At 37.8% G+C, this 21,169-nt stretch overlaps 1 pseudogene; it reads right to left on the bottom strand.

Annotated features, from left to right (window-relative positions):
- Positions 1–1,110: 1,110 nt before the first annotated feature.
- Positions 1,111–5,654, bottom strand: LOC101605633 (annotated as a pseudogene).
- Between the last annotated feature and the right edge of the window lie 15,515 nt (positions 5,655–21,169).

The raw sequence follows: 21,169 nt of genomic DNA, 5'->3' as shown, positions 1-21,169 counted from the left end.
CTTCCAGACACTGTTCATGCAAGGAACTCAGACTGGGGAAGTGGGAAACAGGGGTCTGGCATACTCACTCCAGACTTCCTTGCCAGCCCACACACTGTCCTTGCAAGGAACTCATACTAGAAAGCTGAACGAGATCTTTCATATCTTGTCTTACCTTCAATTTATTCATATCTCTTTGGGGAGAATTCTAACATTTTCTTCAATCAAGTTAAGCCAACTGTCAAAAGCTGAATGCTGTAGGGGCCAATTCTCTTCATTTGCACTGATACAATTGTTGGTTCTTTCATGGTTTGCTTCCATATCAGTGATTTTTTTTTTTTTTTTTGAGCATGATCTCATAGGTTGTTGTGTTTTCATTTGGGGAATAAATTTCTGATGATTTCTCTATGATTTCGTTGGAGGCTTCCATTGGAGCACTAGGAATTCTTGGTGGAGAGCTCTCGGTTTTATGACTTTTTTGTGTTGTTGTCTACCCATTTCAGGAAGACTCTTTATTTTATTGAGGAGGAAGCAAGTTTTTGTCATTTGGCCCATACACCCTCTGACTTAGGTTAACAGGTTGGTACCAAGTGGCCAGTGAGCATATCAGAGCAGAAGGCCTGATTCCACAACTCACTCAGGAACCAGGCCTCCCCAAGCAAGGCACAATGGACCTATTAGGACCAGGGTATGGGAATGATCAAGGGAAAAGGAATCTGGCCTAATTACTCAGTGCTGTGCTCTCCAAAAAACAGACTAGAACAAGGAACCCAGAGCAAGGAAGGTGGAAGGAGCCTGTAGACAGGGATCTGGCCTACTCTTTCCAGACCTCTGCTACTACCCACCCTCACACTGTCAGCACAAGCACCCCAGACCAGGGAGGTAGGTGGAGCCAGGAAACAGGCATCTGGCCTACTTACTCCAGACCACTATACCCATCCACACTGCCTGAGCAAGGAACTCAGACTGGGAGATGGGCTCACACACAGTATCTTAAGATCAACTGCCTTTGAGTGGGAGCTTCCTTTCTAGTAATCTGAAGTCTACAAGAGATATCTAGAAAACGCACTACTGTGCAAAATTTACACTGCTTTGATTGTATGGAGGGAGGAGGTCTGGAGCTCTGTGAGATTAGTTGCTATAACACTGTCTTTCTGGTGGCTGAGGGAGTTTCATATTATCATGAGGTGCCACAGCTCTTGTAGGATGACTTTGATGCTGTTTAAGTACTGCCACTTGGCTAGCATGGATGTGGATCTTGAGTCCACCAGTTTATTTGAACTGCTATCTCCATTCACACTAACTTTTTCTTATTTTTTACAAGTCTTACAAAGTGTGTGTGTGTGGAGGGGGGTTCTGGTTATATACATCCACATTCCATTTTAAGACTGTATATCCAGTTTTCATAAGTTGTTCTTGGAAATCCAATTATCATCCTTGTCCACTGGTGAGAGTCATTTCTTCATCTTCATGTAGACTCCAGTTAACTGTGCCATCTCCTACTCCTTTCTGGACTTCTTACCATTCCTCCAACAGTCAGAACTTGAGAAAATTTACTCCTGAGCCCGTGGTGGCTGCATCTAGGTCACTCAAAGCTGATTTTTTGTTTGTTTGTTTTTTGCCTTAAATATGTTAATCTAATCTTGTTTACATACTTTCCATTATTAGACAATGATTTTTCTTCTTTTTTTTTCTTTTTTTGTGTGTGCTGTGTTTTTCCTTTGTATACTTTTAGCTGTATTTTGATTTTATCTACAGTGAGTTTAATTTTCTTTTTGATTTTTATTGTTCTGTTTTGAGTTTTGATTTTTAATCACATTTTACTCTTTTGTCTTTTATTTATTTTAAGGGGAGAGAGAGATAGAAAGAAACAGACAATGAGAATGAATGAACATGGCAGGGCCTCCTGCCACTGCAAATGATCTCCAGATGCATGCACCACTTTGTGCATCAGCTTTAGGTGGGTTCTGGGGAATTATTGAACCAGATCCTCAGGCTTTGCAAACAAACTTCTTTAGCCACTGAGAAATCTACTGCATCCACATTTAAAATTTTTATTCTGCTTCATGTGTTTATCTATTTTTCTTTTGTTCTTTCTCATTATTTGAAAATTCTTGTCCATATATATATAATTTCAAACCTCTTACTTTTTTCTATTCCTCTCCATTACATGCTTTGCTGAACCTGTTCTTTTTGTTTTTTTTATTATTATTTAACATGATTTTCCTCTATATTTATATGTTCCCTGCCTCTTTCATTACATAATTCATTTGCAGTTTCCAGTTATTCTAAGTTCACATTCTACATTAGTTTTCCTGTTTACTATGTTATATCGTCTGTGATATGCTATTGGGTTTTGTTTGATTTTAAGTATGTTTCTATATCTTATACAGGTTGATGTGTTACTTTTATAAAAATTTGATTTCTTTTGTTTGAGAGGTATGAAAGATTGAGCCCTCAGGAGTGCTCTACTCAGTATGACGGTCCCCACATAAAATGAGAAAAGATAGATAACCTAGACGACTCACAAGTCACATCACAGAAATACAAAAACTATGAAAAAGCAAGGCAAAATTAAGCTTCAAAATATAAATCCTCAACTCCTTATTTCAAATATGCAAATGGAGGGTAAATTCAGGTGGATAATTTCAAGTTTTATTGTAAAAATTACCACTGATCTCAAGTAGTACACAATGAAATAAATGAATTAATTTCAGGAGCTAGAAAAGAAAGTCAACAACATAGAAGAAAAAGTCATCAAAACAAATGAGAAAATGGGCAACATGAATGAAAATATCAGCAATATACATGAAAAACTCAACAAGGAAATTGAAATTTTTGGAAAAAATTAAAATGTTGAAAATATATAAAAAAAACAATGAAACAAATAAAACATGTATTGGAAATACTTTCCAATGGGTTAATCAAAATTAGAGAGTATTATGGGAGGTCAGCTTTGAGGAACCCTATATCCAATTATCAACAAAGATATCAAACCAAAGTAGGACTTGATATGTACATGTTAAACAGGTACTTGAAACTACTAGACTATGGAGTGTGATCTTAATGTTCTTGAAAATAATTTTTAAGAATTTGAGAATTTTTGCATGTATTTCCATCAGGGAAATTTGTCTAACAATTTTTGTTGTGGTGGTTTTACCATCACAGAATAAGAGTCTGATGATGTTCCTTCTCTTACTATTTTTTGACACAGTTGGAGGAGTGTTGGTATTACCTCATCTTAAAAGTATAGCAAATTTATTAGAGTGCATCTGGACCTGGACTTTTCTTTGTAGACAGATTTTTTTTTCATTACTGCTTCAATCTCAATGCTTGTTATGAATTTAAGTTTTCTATGTCTTCTTGATTTAATATTACCTCAAATGTGTCCAGAAATTTATCCATTCCCTTTAGACATGATGAATTTTTGGTGGGGGTTGGCTCTATAAGGTTTCAAAAAATTTTCAAATGATCCTCTGAATTTCATTGGAATTGTTGCGTACTATCTCCCTTTTTTCTCTAATTTCATTTTGTTTTCTCTCTATTGCCTTGGGTAGTTTGATCTATCTCACTTAACTTTTCAAGGAATCAATTTTTTTTTTTTTTTGGTTTTTCAAGGTAGGGTCTCACTCTGGCTCAGGCTGACCTGGAATTCACTATTTAGTCTCAGGGTGGCCTCGAACTCTCGGCAATCCTCCTATCTCTGCCTCCCGACTGCTGGGATTAAAGGCGTGCGCCACCACGCCCGGCTAAGGAGTCAATTTTTATTGGCTGGATTCTATGCATTTTTTTTTAAACTTCATTTCATTTATTTCCTCCCTAGTTTCTGCCATGTTTATTGCGAATTACTTTTGGATTTGGCTTGTTCTTTTTCTCACTCTTTGAGTTACATTATTCCATCATTTATTTGACATTTTAACATAAGCATTCAAAGCTATACATATTTTATCGACAGTCACTTGGCTATATTCCAAAGGTCCTCATAAGATGGGCTTTTATTTTCATTGATTACAGGATTTTGAAATTTCCTGCCTAATTTCTTCAAAGACCCACCAATTATTCAAGAATGTATTATTTGGTTTTCAAGTAGTTGTGTAGGTTTTTTTTTTTTTTACTTTGATATTTATTCAATAACCTATTAAAATATGAGAAAATAGTTTCATTTTTTATATTTGTTAAGACTTGTTTTATTTTAATATACAGAATCTACTTTAGAAAAGTTGGTTGAAAAAATGCATATTGTTTATCTTATATAGAATATTTTCATAATATTTTAAGTTCATTTGGCCTAAAGTACCATCTTACTTTGCAATTTATTTACTGATTTTTTAGTTTAGAGGCCCTTTCTAAAAAGCGATTATGGTATTGAAGTCATCCACTGCTTTTTTTTATAACAGGTAATAGTCTTTTTTAAATTTTTTAAAACAAATTTGTAGTCAGTGAATACATTCAAGTAGGTATGATTGTTAGCCTCCTCCTTGTTCTCCCCCCTCCAGCAGGATCCTCCTTGTTGGGGTATATAGGTCATGCATTGTGGGGTTAGCCTTTAGTTTGGGGTAGGAGGAAATGTCTCTGTGTGTTATGATGCAAAGTGTGGCTTTGACATTCTTTCAGGCCCTTCTTCTGCAAATTTCTCTAAGCCATGTTGGGTTCATGTGGGCATCAACCCCTGGACAACATCAGGTGGAAAATAGCACAGGAGAGTGTGCCAAACACTGACAAAGGGAAACTGACTATAATACCCATAAGCCTGCCCCCAACAATGCACTGCCTCCTGGAGGAGTTAATTCCCAAATCTCCATCAGCTGAAAATCTAGCATTCAGAACACCTAAATTTATGGGGGATACCTGAATTAAACCACCACAACCATTTATTATGAGGGATACTTTTGCTGGGTAGAATAGCTTGGGTTGGAAGCCATAGTTTTTTCCACATTGAAATGTTCCATTCCAGGACCTTCTGGCTTTCTGGGTTTCCATTGATAAATCTGACATAATTCTGACATTATTGCCTTTGTATTTAGTGAGTTGTCTCTATGTTGCTGCTTTTAACACTCTATCTTTGTTTTCATTCTTAAGAGATTTAACTATGATGTGCCTTGGCTATTTTCTTCTTTGGTGATGTCTGTGCTGTCTGTTTGGTGTTTTGTGGGCTTCTTGTATCTGGAATGACCTCTCTTGAGAGATTCAGAAAATTTTCTTCAGTAATTTTGTTGAATATGGTATCTAGGATTCTGGCCTAGATTTTTATTCCTTCTGGTATACCAATGATCTGAATGTTTGTTCATTTTAGGGCATTCCACAGTTCCCTCATATTCAGTTTCCTTGATTTTTTTTTAACTTAAAGTTTTGAGTATCTGATCAATTTCATCTCTCATATCTTCCAGGTCATAGGTTCTACTTCCACATGAGTAACTCTTGTTTTTGAGGGGTTCTAGAGAGATTATTTTTTATATAATTTCTATTTGATTTTGTTTTCTGTTGTTATTTTGCATTGCGTCTTCTTTTTGAGGTACAATTTCAGTTCAAGTTCTGCTTTTTGTGATGCTTTCTAGAATTCATTTGGTCATTTCTTCATTAAACTTAATCAACCAGTTGTTGAGATCTACCAATTCTTGACTCACCTTCAATTCCTTCATACCTTTTTTGAGGGTTCTAATTGTTTCTTCAATCATGTTAAACCTACTTTCATTTTTTATTTAATTTATATTTTACTTATTTATTTGAGAGCATGAGAGAGAAAGAGGGAGAGAGAGAGAGAATGGGTGCACCAGGGCCTCCAGCCACTGGAAATGAAATCCAGACGCATGTGCCACCTTGTGCATCTGGTTTATGTGGGCCCTGTGGAATCAAACCAAGGTCCTTTGGCTTTGCAGGCAAGTGCCTTAACCACTGAGCTATCTCTCCAGCCTTTAAGTATACTTTCAAAAGCTGAATGCTCTAGCAGATGGCTCTCTTCAATTTCATTGATACAATTATTGGTTCTTTGATGGTTTGCTTCCAGTTCAGTGATTCTTTTGATCTCATTGGTTGTTGTGGTTTCATTGTGGGAATACATTTCTATTGATTCCTCTATGATTTCACTGGAGTTTTTCATTGTAGGACTAGGCATCCTTGATGGAAATCACTCATTTTTCTGAGTTTTATTGGATTTTTTGCACTGTTGTGCTACCCATACACTGTCCCACTGACTGGCACAGGAAACCTGGATAAGGGAGCTGGGTGGAAGAAGGAAAGATGAGTCTAGCCTAATCACTCCATGTTGCCAACATCATTGTTTTCTTGATGATAGCCATTCTGACTGGATTGAGATGGAATCTCAAAGTAGTTTTAATTTGCATTTCCCTAATGGCTATGGACATAGATTGGTTTTTTAGATGTTTATATGTCATATGTATTTCTTGTTTTGAGAACTTTCTAATTGGTTCCGTAGTCTATTTTTAATTAGGTCATTTGATTTCCTATTATTTAATTTTTCTGAGTTCCTTGTATATCATAGATATCACTTGTCTGTCACATGTATAGCTGGCAAAGATTTTCTCACATTTTGTAGGTTTCCTCTTTGCTCTATTCACAGTGTACTTTGCTGGACAAAAGCATTGCAATTTCATGAGGTCCCATTGGTTGATTAGTGGTTTTATGTCCTGATTTCTCTGTATTTAATTTTTATCCTGCTTCATTGCTGAAATTATCAGCTCTAACAAGGGTTTCCCCTACTTTTTTCTCTGGCAGTATCATAGTTTCAGGTCTAATATTAAAGTCTTTCATCCACTTGGACTTGATTCTTGTGCATGGATAGAAACCAGGATATATTTTCATCCTTCTACATATAGATATCCAGCTTTCCTAGCATCATTTGTTAAAGGGGCTATCTTTCCTTCAATGTATGTTTTTGGCATTTTTTAAAAAAATCAAATGGCTGTAGCAGTTTGGATTTACATCTGAGTCTTCTGTGTGTTACATTAATCTGTGGGTCTGTCTTTGTTCTAGTGCCTTGCTGTTTTTATTACTATGGTTTATAATATAGCTTAAATTGGGTATAGTGATACTGCCAGCCTTATATTTATTGTTCAAACTATTTTGTATATGCGAGGTTTTTGTGATTCCAAATGAATTTTAGGAATGTTTGTTATATTTCCTAGGAGAATGTCATTGGAATTTTTACAGGGATTGTGTTAAATGTGTAGATTGCTTGTTGCAAGATTGATATTTTTACAACATTGGTTCATCCAATCAAAGATAATGGGATGTCTTTCCATTTTGTAATGCCTTCTGCAATATCTGACTTGAGTGTTTTAAAGCTTTCATTTTAGAGTTCCTTCTCTTCCTTGGTTAGATTTATTCCAAGGTGTTTAATATTTTGAGGCAATTGTTAATGGGAGTGATTTCAGGATTTTATCCTCTCCATGTTTGTTGGTAGTATATAGAAAACCTACTGATTTCTGTGTATTTATTTTGTATCCTGGTACATTGCTAAAAGCTCTAACAGTTTGCTGGCAGAGTCTTTAGGGTTCTTTATGTATAGAAACATCTAATCTGTAAATAATGATAATTTGATCTGTTTCTTTCCAATACATATCCACTTTATATTTGTCTTTTGTCTTATTGCTATGGCTAAGACTTACAGTCCTTGAAGACAGCAGATAGAAAGGTCCAGTCTTTTGATCCATCCTGATAGCCTGTGTCTTTTGATGGGTGAATTAAGACCATTAATACTTAAGGTTATTACTGTGAGGTTTGAATTAATCCCTGCCATGATGAGGTGTTTTATGTGGTTGGGTGCTTACTTGTGTTATGTGTTGTTTTGTACCTGGTCTATTTTCATTATTGTGATCTTTTTCTTGTTGGCTCCTGAGATTGGTGGAGATCTCTCAGTTTTCTGATTTTCGTTGGCTTGTTTGCATTGTTATCTACTCATTTAGGAAGACTATGTGATTGAGGTGGAAGAAGGTTGTGCCCTTTGACCCATTCACCCTCTGACTCAGGTGAACAGGGATGTTGGTACTTAAGTCCAGTCAACAAACCAGAGCAAAAGTCCTGATTTCACAACTTACATAGGAGTTAGGCCTCCCTGAGCAAGACATACTGAGACCTACCAGGACTTGGAGGAGTATGGGAAGAGGGATCTGGCCTACTTTGTGCTGAGCACTCCAGGACATGGACCAGTGCAGGAAACCTAGACTGGGGAGGCAGAAGGAGCCCACACTCTAACCAGGCAGGGAACTCTGACCCTGTCTGTGGGAGGGGGTCAGAAATGGGTCCAACCTACTCACTTTAGAAGGCCACACCAGCTCACACACTGACAATGCAGAGAACTAGTCCTACATTAAATAAGAGTGGGAACAATGGATGTCCTTGTCTTTTACATGATTTTGGTGGAAAAGCTTCAAGTTTTTCCCCATTTAGTGTTACGGTTGTTGTAGGTTTTTCATAAGTAACCTTTATTATGTTGAGATATGTTCCTTCTATTCCCAGTTTCTGTAGAGCTTTTACCAAGAAGTGATGTTGTATTTGTCAAATGCCTTTTTGCATCTATTGAGATGATCATGTAATTTTTGTCTTCAGCCCATTTATGAAGTGTATTATATTTATTGATTTATAGCCAGATGTGGTGGTGAATGCCTCTAATCCCAGAGAAGTACGAGGAATACCATGAGTTAGAGACCACCCTGAGACTAATAGTGAATTCCAGGTGGTCTGTAACTAGTTTTAGTATTGAGGTAATATTGGCTTCATAAAAGGAGTTCAGTATTGTTCCTTACTTTTCCATTTCATGTATTAGTTGTGAAGCATTGGCATTAGGTCTGCAAAATCTGATAAAATTTACCAGTGAATCCATTTGGACTTAGACCTTTTTTGATGGAAATATTTTAATAACTGCTTTGATTTCATTGCTTGTTATAGGTTTGTTTCAATGGTTTATCTCATCCTACTTTCATTTTTGTATGTAATATATATCTATAAATGTGTGAATACCTTTTAAAATTTCCAACTTAGTAAAGTATATGTTCCTAGGTATGTCCTTATGAGTGTTTGAATTATTCTTCTATCTGTTGTAATAATGCCTCTTTCCTCTCTAATTTTATTAATTTGGGTCTCTTCTCTCTTTCTTTTAGTAAGTTTTCCTAATAATGAATCAACTCTCTGTTTCATTGATAATTTGTATTTTTGTGTCAATTTCATTAATTTCTCCCATTACCTTTATTATTTCTTTATACATATTGCTATTTTGGTTTTGCTTGCTCTTCTTTTTCTAAGGTCCTATGTTGTAGCATTAGGTTGTTTATGTTCGGCATCTCTAATATCTCAACACAGGAATTTAAAGCCACAAATTACTCTATTAGAACTGCCTTCATTGCATCGGATAGGTTTTGATTTGTTGTATCATCATTTTCACTTTATTCTAGAGAACTTTTGACATCCTTCTTAATTTCTTCAATGGCCCATTCATTATTCAATAGTGTATTTTTCCATAAATCTGCTTGTTTCCTGCATAGTCTTTATTGCTGTTTCTTTGTGTTCATATTGTTATCAGGTAGAATATAAAGAATTATTTAATTTTTCCTATATATGTTGATTTGCTTTGTGCCCTAAAATATGGCCTATTTGAGAGAATGTTCCATATGCTGATGAAAATAATGTATTTTCTGCAGCATTTCATGGAATGTTTTATGTTTGGTATGTTTGTTCTGTAATATCATTTCATCCAGATGCGTATCTGTTTATTTTTTGCCAGGATGACCTGTCAATTGGAGGCATCAGGGTGCTGAAGCCACCAATTATAATTGTGCTTCTGATTATATATGACCTTAAGTCTATTAGTGTCTCTTTAATGATATTAGGTTTTGTGCAGAACCCATGTTTAGTGCATATATGTTTAGAAGTGTAATGTCCTCTTGTTGAACTGGTCTTTTAATCAGATTCAGAATAACATGGCCTCTTTATCTCAACTATTGTTGGCTTAAAGTCTATCTATTCTGCCCAACATTAGAATAGCAAGAGCTGTTTTTTTCTTAGGTCCCTTTGCTTGATATATCAATTCCCATTCTTTCACCCTAAGGTACTGTTTGTCCTTTTGCAGTATAAAATCTTTGTAATTTCATTTGAACTGTGTGCAGCATGGCTTTTTCCAGCTTTCTGTCAGCTGATCTACATGGAGGAGGTTTTCAGCTCAGGTCTAGCAGGGTTTCTCAGTAACCTTGTGGCCCAAGTATGTGAAGTCTGCAGCAATAGGGTCATATCATCTATTCCTGGTGGGAAATCAAGGGCCTTGGCAATGGCCTGTAATGTTTAGGGGACATCAAGGACCTCCCTTCTTGATATTATAGTATTTGCTGTTTCTCTGTTACTCTCTTGCATTAGTTATTATTTAATAATAGTGTGGTGGTTTGATTCAGGTGTGCCCTATAAACTTAGGTGTCATGAATACTAGGTTCCCAGCTGATGGATATTTGGGAATTAATGCCTCCTGGAGGGAGCAGACTTATGGGTGTTATAGCCAGTTTCCCCATCCCAGTGTTTGGCATACTCTCCTGTTGCTATTGTCCACCTTATGTGGGCCAGGGGGTGATGTCCACCCTCTGCTCATGCCATCATTTTCTGTTGCCATTGTGGAGCTTCCCCTCAAGCCTGTGAACCAAAATAAACCTCTTTTTCCCAGAAGCTGCTCTTGAATGGGTGATTTCTACAGCAATGTAAACCAGACTGCAACAAATGCTATATTCTTTCCTGTGTTCTTGTGTATGAGTTTTTCTTTCACTTTAGTCCAAAGAATTCTCACAAATAGTTTCAAGAACTCACTCTACAGTCACATTCACATCTCTGGCAGAAAACACCTGAACAAGAGAAGCTTGTGGGGGAAACAAAAAGGTTATTATCTTGTCTTACAGACTGGAGGTGAAGCTCCCTGATGGTAGGGGGAAATGATGACATAAGCAATGATGAATAAAATCAAGGGGAAAGTGTAACAAGTACTGGAAAGCTGAAGCTGGCTATAACACCTATAAACTTTCCCCTAACAATTAACTACCTCCAGAGCTGGGATTAAAGGCATGTGCTGCCATGACCGGCCAAGTCCAAACACTTTTAACTGATCTGTAAGACCAGAAAAACATCCCATAATGGCACAGAATAAACATTTATACTGCAAAAGGTGACATTGGTCATAGCAAGGAAATATTTAACCAGTATAAGATTTAAACAGGGAAAACACCAAACTCTGTAGCTCCAAATCCAACAAGTCTAGTCAGTGAAGTCTCCTAGTCCAACAACTCTAACAAGTGATGATTCTCTGGAGTTCCAATTCCGCCCCTCCAGCTAGGCTACTCCCAGTTCTGGAGAACATCATCCAGTTCTAGTGGCACTCTTTGGAAGCCACCTCATAGTCCTGGTATCTCCACTGGGTCTCCACTGCAACTATGGTTCATTCTCATGTCTCTATTGGGTCTCCATGTAAGTAATTCAAAAGGGCTGCTTCCCAGTGCCTATGACCATGGTATTTTACAAAACCATGTTGCAAATGCAGTGACCTCTTTCCTGAATTTGTTATACTCCATAACACTAGGTAGGCTACTAACTTGTTAATTTGTAGGGGAATAAAGCAGATTTTGAAGAACAGGACACTTTTCAGCATTGCTTCGAAAGACTCTGCATTTTTTCTTGTTGTTCCAATGCAGATGACCTGGCCCAGTCTCCATGGTTGTAATCTCTCAATTTTAATTGAATGGGCAGCAGTTTCAGCCCCAAAATCTCATTTTTTTCTGTGCCTTATCTCTCTGGTCAGATTAGTACATTTCTATACAATGCAACTGTGCACAGGTTTTCAGAACATGGGCATGAGAGCAAGCCTCTCACGCAAACTGCTTCTAGTCCAGTGCCTACAAAGTTTTTTCTTACCCTCATAAGCCAAACCTCATAGGCCACAGTTCTTACTGCATTTAGATCTTTCAACTCTCATCAGAATAGTCCATCAAGGTGTACTTATAGCAGTGCAAGGCATCTTTTAGGGCAAGAATTCAAATTCATCTAGATTCCTCCTGCACAGCACTTCCAAAAAGCAAAAGCCACAGAATCAGGTTTATAGCAGCAATGATCCCACTTTACAGTACCAATCTTACTGCTACTCTCACGTTCACATTGCTGGCAGGAAACACCTGACCAAAAACAAATTGTGGGGTTAAAAATAAAAGTTTATTTTGTCTTACTAGAGGGGAAGCTTCATGATGGCAGGGGAAAATGATGGCATGAGCAGAGTGTGGACATCACCTCCTGACAAACATCAGATGGACAATAATAGCAATAGGAGAATGTGCCAAAAACTGTCACGAGGATGCTAGATATCACACTTATAAGCCTTCCCCCAAACATTACACTGTCTCCAGGCTTTCATTCCCAAATTGTCATCAGCTGGTGACCTAGCATTCAGAATATATAAGTTTATGGGGGACACCTAAATCAAATTCCCACATCTTGTTCAATGATCATATGTTTCTTTAGCCTGTTCTTATCATGGAAAGTTCTTGTTTTTTTCTTTCATTTTGATGGGTAATTTTTAAATTTTATTTTATTTGTTTAAAGAGAGAGAGGGAAAGAATGGGCACACCACAGCCTCCAGCTGCAGCAAACTAACTCTAGATACATGTTCCACTGTGTGCATCTGGCTTACATGGGTCCTGGGGAATTAAACATGGGACCTTTTACTTCACAGGCAAGCATATTAAATGTTAAGCCATCTCTCCAGCCCTTTGATGAATACTTTTTTTTTTTTGGTTTTTTGAGGTAGGGTCTCACTCTAGCCCAGGCTCACCTGGAATTCACTATGGAGTCTCAGGGAGGCCTCGAACTCATGGCAATCTTCTTATCTCTGCCTCCTGAGTGCTGGGATTAAAGGTGTGCACCACCGTGGCTGGCTTGATGAGTACTTTTTTTGTTTGTTTGTTTTTTTCGAGGTATGGTCTCACTCTAGCCCAGGATGACCTGGAATTCACTATGGAGTCTCAGGGTGGCCTCAAACTCATGGCGATCCTCATAACCTCTGCCTCCCAAGTGCTTGCTAGGATTAAAGGAGTGTGCCACCACACCTGGCTTGATGGGTATTTTTAAAAAAAAAAAAAATTATTAACATTTTCCATGATTATAAAATATATCACATGGTAATTCCCTCCCTCCCCACACCCACACTTTCCCATTTGAAATTCCATTCTACATCATATTACCTCCCCATTACAATCATTGCAATTACATATATAAAATATCAACCTATTAAGTAACCTCCTCCCTTCCTTTCTCTACCTTTTATGTCTCCTTTTTACCTTACTGGCCTCTGCTATTAAGTATTTTCATCCTCACGCAGAAGCCCAATCATCTGTAGCTAGGATCCACATATGAGAGAGAACATGTGGCACTTGGCTTTCTGGGCCTGGGTTACCTCACTTAGTATAATCCTTTCCAGGTCCATCCATTTTTCTGCAAATTTCATAACTTCATTTTTCTTTACCGCTGAGTAGAACTCCATTGTAAAAATGTGCCACATCTTCATTATCCACTCATCTGTTGAGGGACATCTAGGCTGGTTCCATTTCCCAGCTATTATAAATTGAGCTGCAATAAACATGGTTGAGCATGTACTTCTAAGGAAATGAGATGAGTCCTTTGGATATATGCCTAGGAGTGCTATAGCTGGGTCATATGGTAGATCAATCTTTGGCTGTTTTAGGAGCTTCCACACTGTTTTCCACAATGGCTGGACCAGATTGCATTCCCACCAGCAGTGTAGAAGGGTTCCTTTTTTTTCCACATCCCCGCCAACATTTATGATCATTTGTTTTCATGATGGTGGCCAATCTGACAGGAGTGAAATGGAATCTCAATGTAGTTTTAATCTTCATTTCCCTGATGACTAGTGACATAGAACATTTTTTTAGATGCTTATATGCCATTCATATTTCTTCCTTTGAGAATGCTCTATTTAGCTCCATAGCCCATTTTGGCTTGTTTGATTCCTTATTATTTAACTTTTTGATTCCAAATGAATTTTTGGTTTGTTTTTTCTATTTCCATGAAGAAAGCCTTTGGAATTTTGATAGGGATTGCATTACATGTGTAGATTGCTTTAGGTAAGATTGCCATTTTCACAATATGGATTCTTCCAATCCAGGAACAAGGGATGTTTCTCCACTTTCTAGTGTCTTCTGCAATTTCTTGCTTGAGCGTTTTAAAGTTCTCATTGTAGAGATTCTTTACTTCCTTGGTTAGGTTTATTCCAAGGTACTTTATTTTTTTTTGATGCAATTGTGAACGGGAGTGATTCTCTGATTTCATCCTCTGTGTATTTGTTGTTAGCATATATGAAGGCTACTGATTTCTGTGTATTTATTTTGTATCCTGCTACATTGCTACAGGTTTTGATCAGCTCTAACAGTTTGCTAGTAGAGTCTTTAGGGTCCTTTATGTATAGAATCATGTAATCTGCAAATAATGATAACTTGATCTCTTCCTTTCCAATTTGTATCCCTTTTTTTGCGTGTGTCTCTTGCCTTATTGCTATGGCTAAGACTTCCAAAACTATATTAAATAAAAATGGGGACAGTGGACACCCTTGTCTTGTTCCTGATTTTAGTGGAAAAGCTTCCAGTTTTTCCCCATTTAGTAATATATTGGCTGTAGGCTTGTCATAAATAGCCTTTATTATATTGAGATATGTTCCTTCTATTCCCAGTCTCTATAGGACTTTTATCATGAAGGGATGTTGGATTTTCTCAAATGCTTTCTCTGTGTCTAATGAGATGATCATATGATTTTTGTCCTTCAACCCATTTATGTAATGTATTACATTTATAGATTTGCGTATGTTGAACCATCCCTGCATCTCTGGGATAAAGCCTACTTGGTCAGGGTGAATGATCTTTTTGATATACTCTTGTATTCTGTTTGCCAATATTTTGTTGAGAATTTTTGCATCTATGTTCATGAGAGAGATTAGTTTGCAATTTTCTTTTTTTGTTCTATCTTTGCCTGGTTTTGGTATCAGGGTGATGCTGGCCTCATAGAAGTAGTTTGGTAGAATTCCTTCTTTTTCTATTTCCTGGAAAACCTTAGGAAGCAATGGTGTTAGCTCTTCCTTAAAGGTCTGGTAAAATTCAGCAGTGAATCCATCTGGGCCTGGGCTTTTTTTAGTTGGGAGATTATTGATAACTGTTCAGGTCTCCATGCTCGTTATAGGTCTATTTAAGTGATTAATCTCATTTTGATTTAATTTAGGTCGGTCATATAGATCAAGGAAATCATCCATTTCTTTCAGATTTTCATACTTTGTGGAGTATATGCTTTTATAGTATGTCCCTATGATTTTTTTAATTTCTCTGGAATCTGTTGTGATGTTACCTTGTTCATCTCTGATTTTATTAATTTGTGTCTCTTCTCTCTTTCTTTTGGTCAGATTTGCTAAGGGTTTATCAATCTTGATTATCCTTTAAAGAACGAACTCTTTGTTTCATTAATTCTTTGGATTGTTGTTGTTGTTGTTTCTTTGTTTCTATTTCATTAATTTCTGCCCTAAACTTTATTATTTCTTCCCATCTACTGATTTTTGGTTTGCCTTGTTCTTCTTTTTCCAAGGCTTTAAGGCGAAGCATTAGGTCATTTACTTGCGACCTTTCTAATTTCTTAATATAGGTGCTCAAGGCTATAAAATTTTCCTCTTAGAACTGCTTTCATTGTGTCCCAGAGATTTTGGTATGTTGTGTTCTCATTATTATTTGACTCTATAAATTTTTTGATTTCCTTCTTGATATCTTCATTGACCCATTCCTCATTTAGTAGTGTATTGTTTAGTTTCCATGATTTTGTGTATGCTCTATAGCCTTTCTTGCTACTGATTTGTAGTTTAGTTCCATTGTGGTCAGATAGAATGCAAGGAATTATTTCAATTTTCCTGAATTTGTTAAGATTTGCTTTGTGTCCTAATATATGGTCTATTTTAGAGAATGTTCCATGTGCTGCTGAAAAGAATGTATTTTCTGCAGCCTTTGGATGAAATGTCCTATATATATCTGTTAAGTCCATTCCTTCTATGACCTCATTTAGTCCAGATGCCTCTGTTTACTTTTCCCCAAATGACCTGTCAATTGATGAGAGTGGGGTGTTAAAGTCACCCACCACCACTGTGTTTGGTGTTATCCGTGACCTTAGTTCTAATAGTGTTTGTTTGACGAATTTGGGAGCTCCCATGTTAGGTGCATATATGTTTAGGATTGTAATGTCCTCCTGTTGGAGTGTGCCCTTAATCAATATAAAGTGACCTTCCTCATCGTTCTTGACTAAAGTTGGACTAAAGTCTACCCTGTCCGATATTAGGATAGCAACCCCTGCTTGTTTTCTAGGCCCATTTCTTGAAACACCATCTTCTAACCTTTCACCCTAAGATAATGTCTATCCTTTGTAGAAAGGTGAGTTTCTTGGAGACAACAATTTGTAGGATCCTGCTTTTTAACCCAGTCTGCAAATCTATGTCTTTTCGTTGGGGCATTGAGGCCGGTGATAATAAGAGATATTATTGAAAAGTGTGTATTTTTGTTTGCCATTTTTTTTTTTGTGGTTCTTTTTCTACCTGTGCTCTCTTCTGTTAACTAGTATTTGAGTATTGCTTGTTTTTTCTAGGTTCCTTATATGTGTGCTTTGCCTTTTCTTCAGCATGGAAGATTCTATCAAGTATTTTCTGTAGTGCTGGTTTTGTCTTCAAATACTCCTTTAACCTGCTTTTGTCCTGGAATGTCCTTATTTCTCCGTCTATTTGAATGGATAACTTTGCAGGATAAAGTAACCTTGGTTGACAGTTGTTATCTTTCAGAACTTGGAATATATCACCCCAAGCCCTTCTGGCTTTAAAAGTTTGTGTTGAATAACCTACTGTAATCCTGATGGGCTTACTTTTGTAGGTAACTTGATTTTTCTCTCTAACTGCTTTCAATATTTTTTCTTTGGTGTGTGTGTTTGGAAGTTTGATTATAATATGACGAGGAGAGTTTCTTTCCAGGTTTTTTTCTGGCTGGGGTTCTAAAGGCTTCCTGTATCTGTATTAGCACCTCTTTCCCAATTTGGGGTAAATTTTCTTCTATGATTTTGTTGAAGACACCTACTATGCCTTTTGAGTGAAATTCTTCTCCATCTACTATGCCCTGAATTCTAATATTTGATCTTTTCATAGTGTCCCAAATATCTTGAAATTCCCACTCATACTTTTTCTATAATTTTGTCTTTCTCTTTGTTGGCCTGTATTAGATCTGCCACCTGGTCTTCTAGCTTAGATATTCTGTCCTCTCCTTCATCCATTCTACTGGTGAGATTTTCTACAGAGTTTTTTTTTATTTCATTAACTGTGTTGTTCATTGCTAGTAATTCTGACTTGTTGTTCTATATTATTTCTATTTCCTTATTTATGTCTTGTATTGCCTTCTTTATTTCATGCAATTGGTGTCCTGCATCTTCTTTGATTCCTTTGATTTCTTCTTTAAGTTCCTCTTTGACTCCTTTGATTTGTTCTCTGACTGCTTTGAACATGTTCACAATCATTCTTTTGAAATCTTTTTCAGGCATTTCCTCTAACTCGTTCTCACTGGAGGTCATTCCTGATGCATTAATATTTTTAGGTGGATTTATATAGTCTTGCATTTTGGTGTTTCTTGTGTTATAATGTATATATTTTTGCATCTTGGATTAAGTTAAAGCTTGGATTTTCTAGCTAGTTGGGTATTCTTAGCTGTATCGATTGATTTGATGTTACATATTTTCAGGGTAGGAGCTTAAGGTGTTAGATGTGGCTCTTAAGACTCTGAGAGTATCTACAAAGGTGCTCCTAGGGGTTGAGTTTCCCTGCTATGGGAGTATTCAAGTAGGCTGAGTGGAATAAAACACAGGTAGATTCTAAAAGTTAACTAAACACTGCACCCATTCAGCCAAAAACAGCCCCAAGTATGTATGCCAGAGTAGTTATTATAACAACCAGATCCTCTATCAACATAGAGGTTAAGATTTCTGGTCTGTTGAGGGATCCCAGTCAGCTTGTGACCAAGTGAGACCCTTCCCTGGTGCAAACCCAGTTACCTTGGATGAGTTTGGTCTCAGTCAATTTGCTGCCTGGGTCGTCGGACTGCTGTTCTGATTTCTGGAGCTGGGCACTGGCTTTTCCTGTGGGGCAAACCAAACCTGGCAACTGTGGCCCTGCAGATCAGCACCCCTACTGCTGGAACTGCTGCTGCAAAAGCTGCCTCTGCTGGGTCTGTCAGCAGCTCAAGCTGCTGCTGCTGGGCCCACTGCTTCTGTTGCCTCTGCTGCTGCTGCTGCTGTAGCTGCCACTTCTGGAGCCACTGTTGTTGCTGAAGCTGCTGCTGCTGGGTCTGCTGTTGTTGCCGCTCCTGGGTCTGCTGCTGCAGGGTCTGCCGCTGCTGGGTCTGCTTCTGCTGGGTCTGCTGTTGTTGCTGCTCCTGGGTCTGCTGCTGCTGGGTCCACTGGTACTGGTTCCAGAGCTGCTGATGTTGCTGCTGAACTCTGCTCCTGTTTGGGTCCCGCTGTCAGCTCAAGTTGGCATGGCCGGGTCTTGGGACGCTGCTCTGTTCACTGGAGCTGGGCTCAGGTAGTGGGGGAGGGGAGGGAGCTGCAGCTGCTCTGGTTTGCTCGCTGCTCCACATGTTCTTCTACCTCGCGGTCTGTTCCTCCGTTGCTCACTGCCGCTCTCCCTTCATATTTCCTGAGTTGCAGAGAGCACCGGTGTGAGGGGAAGCTCCCGCACCTGGCTTTTCCTGCAGCTAAAGCCGAGTCTGGCGGCTTTCTGGTGTGCCCCGCCACCCCCGCGGTTGGCAGAGCTGCCGGGGCTGCTTTTGCCGGCCTGTGCAGGCTCTGGATGCTTTGGATCTCTCCTACTTCTCCGCTGCTGCTTCAATTTCCTATACACCTCACTTTTTAGTAAAAGTGTGTATTTTGCTGAGTTTTTTTGGTCTTTTTTTCCCCAGGCTGCTTTGGCGTGGTACCTACACCACCATCTTAACCAGAAGTCCTCCCTCTTGATGAGTACTTTTGATGGTGGTAATCTAGGTTGTCAGTTGTTATCTTTCCAAACTTGGAATATGTAATTTCAAACTCTTCTGGATTTTAAAATTTTGGTTGAATAATCTGCCAATATCCTGATGGACTTACCTTTATAGTTGACTAGATGCTTCTATCTTACTATTTACATTTTATTTGGTCTCTGTGGTTTTGTATTTTAATTATAATATGACAAGCAGTGATTCCTTTCTAAACTTGTATCTTCAGTTTCCTAAATGCCTCCTGAAACTGTATGGGCATCAATTTCTATATTTTAGGGGATTTTCTTATATTATTTTGTTCAGATTGAAATTCTTCTTATTATTTTATACCCTGAATTCTGAAGTTTCATCCTTCATAGTGTCCTGAATGTCTTAAAATTTCCATTCATACCTTCGTCAAAGTTAGTCATCCTCTTTGTTGGAATGTTCTAGATCTCAGTGGAGGTCATTTCTCTTGGGTTTATAATTTTTAAACAAATAGTGTTGGCTTGAGCTTTTGCCTTTCTTGTATTATAATGTAGACTTTTTGCATCTTGAGTCATTTTAATTGATATTCCAATTTTGGATTTTCTAGTTATCTGTCATATTCTTAGACATGTAAATCAGAAGTTATAACTTCAGGATAAAAGATAATGTTGCCAGATGTGGCTCCTATATTAATCACTGAGAAACAGCAGGAATGACCCAAATTGTTGGTTATGTCTGCTATGTAAATGTCATACCAATTTAACATAAATGTTTCTTTTGCTTTCAATAATTAATGATTGGTAAAAGAAAAAAAAACTGGTAGAAATATGGAAATATGTCAGAGTTTTGGTTAGCTAGAAGTAGGGGCAGTGCAAGCTGAATTAGTGTGATGGTTAGTATTAACGTTGAAAATAGATGGAGGTAGGTCAGATATCTAGAAGTTCAGATACTGTTACTTTTCACAGATATTAGAGCTTGTTGAGGCCATGGAAGTTTGTATGTATGGAGAATAAGGAGAAGGGGGATAAAGGGAGGATGTGGAGAAGAAGTTGGAAAGAAACAGAAAGTTAAAATGCTGTGGGTGGAAAAGTTGTAGAAAGATTCCAAATGGAGTGGGTGGAGAAAAATGCAGTACAATTAAAATCCAGCTGAACTATATATACACACAAACAAAATAAGCTTGGACTATTTATGCATGAGGGGATTAAAACAACAGGCAAACCAACAAAGCCAAATGCTCTAAACTGGCTGGGTATGTTGACTCATTCCTTTAATCTGATCAACTGGGTAGCTGAAATTCATAGGCTGTAGTTGTTTACAGGTCAGCCTGGGGAAGAGTAAGACTTTGCTACCAAGAAAGACAGAAGAGTTTTTTTTTTTTTTTTAAAAGGCACTATAGATCAAAAATACCAAAAGAGACAAAAGTCAACTCTAAACATCACTTATTTAAGAATGGCAAACTAGACTAAAAGTTCATCAGGGGCTGGAGAGATGCTTAGCATTTAAGACATTTGTCTGTGAAGCCTAAGGACCCAGGTTTGATTTCCCAGTACCCACATAAGCCAGATACACATGGTGGTGCATGCATTTGGAGTTCTTTTGCAGTGGCTGTAGGCCTTGGTACACACATTTTCTCTCTCTCTCTCTCCCTCCGCTGCCCCCTCCACCATCTGGCTCCGTCTCTGTCATTTCTTTCTCTCAAATAAATAAATAAATAAATAAATAAAAACAATATATTTTAAAAATATGTCAATCACATCTAACACATCAGTATTTTTGTCTTAATGAGCTATATTTTCAATTCTTTCCCTCTCTGTCCTGATCTGGAAGGTACAATTGGCACTTCCAGTGAAGGTCTGTATTCCTGGCATTGGAATATATATTACTTCAGTGCATGAGCACAACACTGGTTTCCTTTTTGGGGCACTGTGAGCTTATCTGTGCTTGTTAAGACTGTTTTTCCTGTCAGCTGTGCTGGATGCTGTGTAGGGGAAGAGTGGCCCCAATATCTTGGCAACCTGAGTTCTCCAGTGGTTCCAGATGTTGGCATATGGGAGTGGCAAATCTGTGGAGAGTGTCTGAAGTTTTTTTGTAACTGCTCAACTGGAACCCATTTTATTCTCCTTCAGTTGTTTTGTGTTTTG

This window comes from Jaculus jaculus, chromosome 17, assembly GCF_020740685.1.
Source record: "Jaculus jaculus isolate mJacJac1 chromosome 17, mJacJac1.mat.Y.cur, whole genome shotgun sequence".
NCBI classification, from domain to species: Eukaryota; Metazoa; Chordata; class Mammalia; order Rodentia; family Dipodidae; genus Jaculus; species Jaculus jaculus.
The sequence above is the reverse complement of the archived record's forward strand: the minus strand, read 5'-3'. Positions and strand labels throughout refer to the sequence as shown.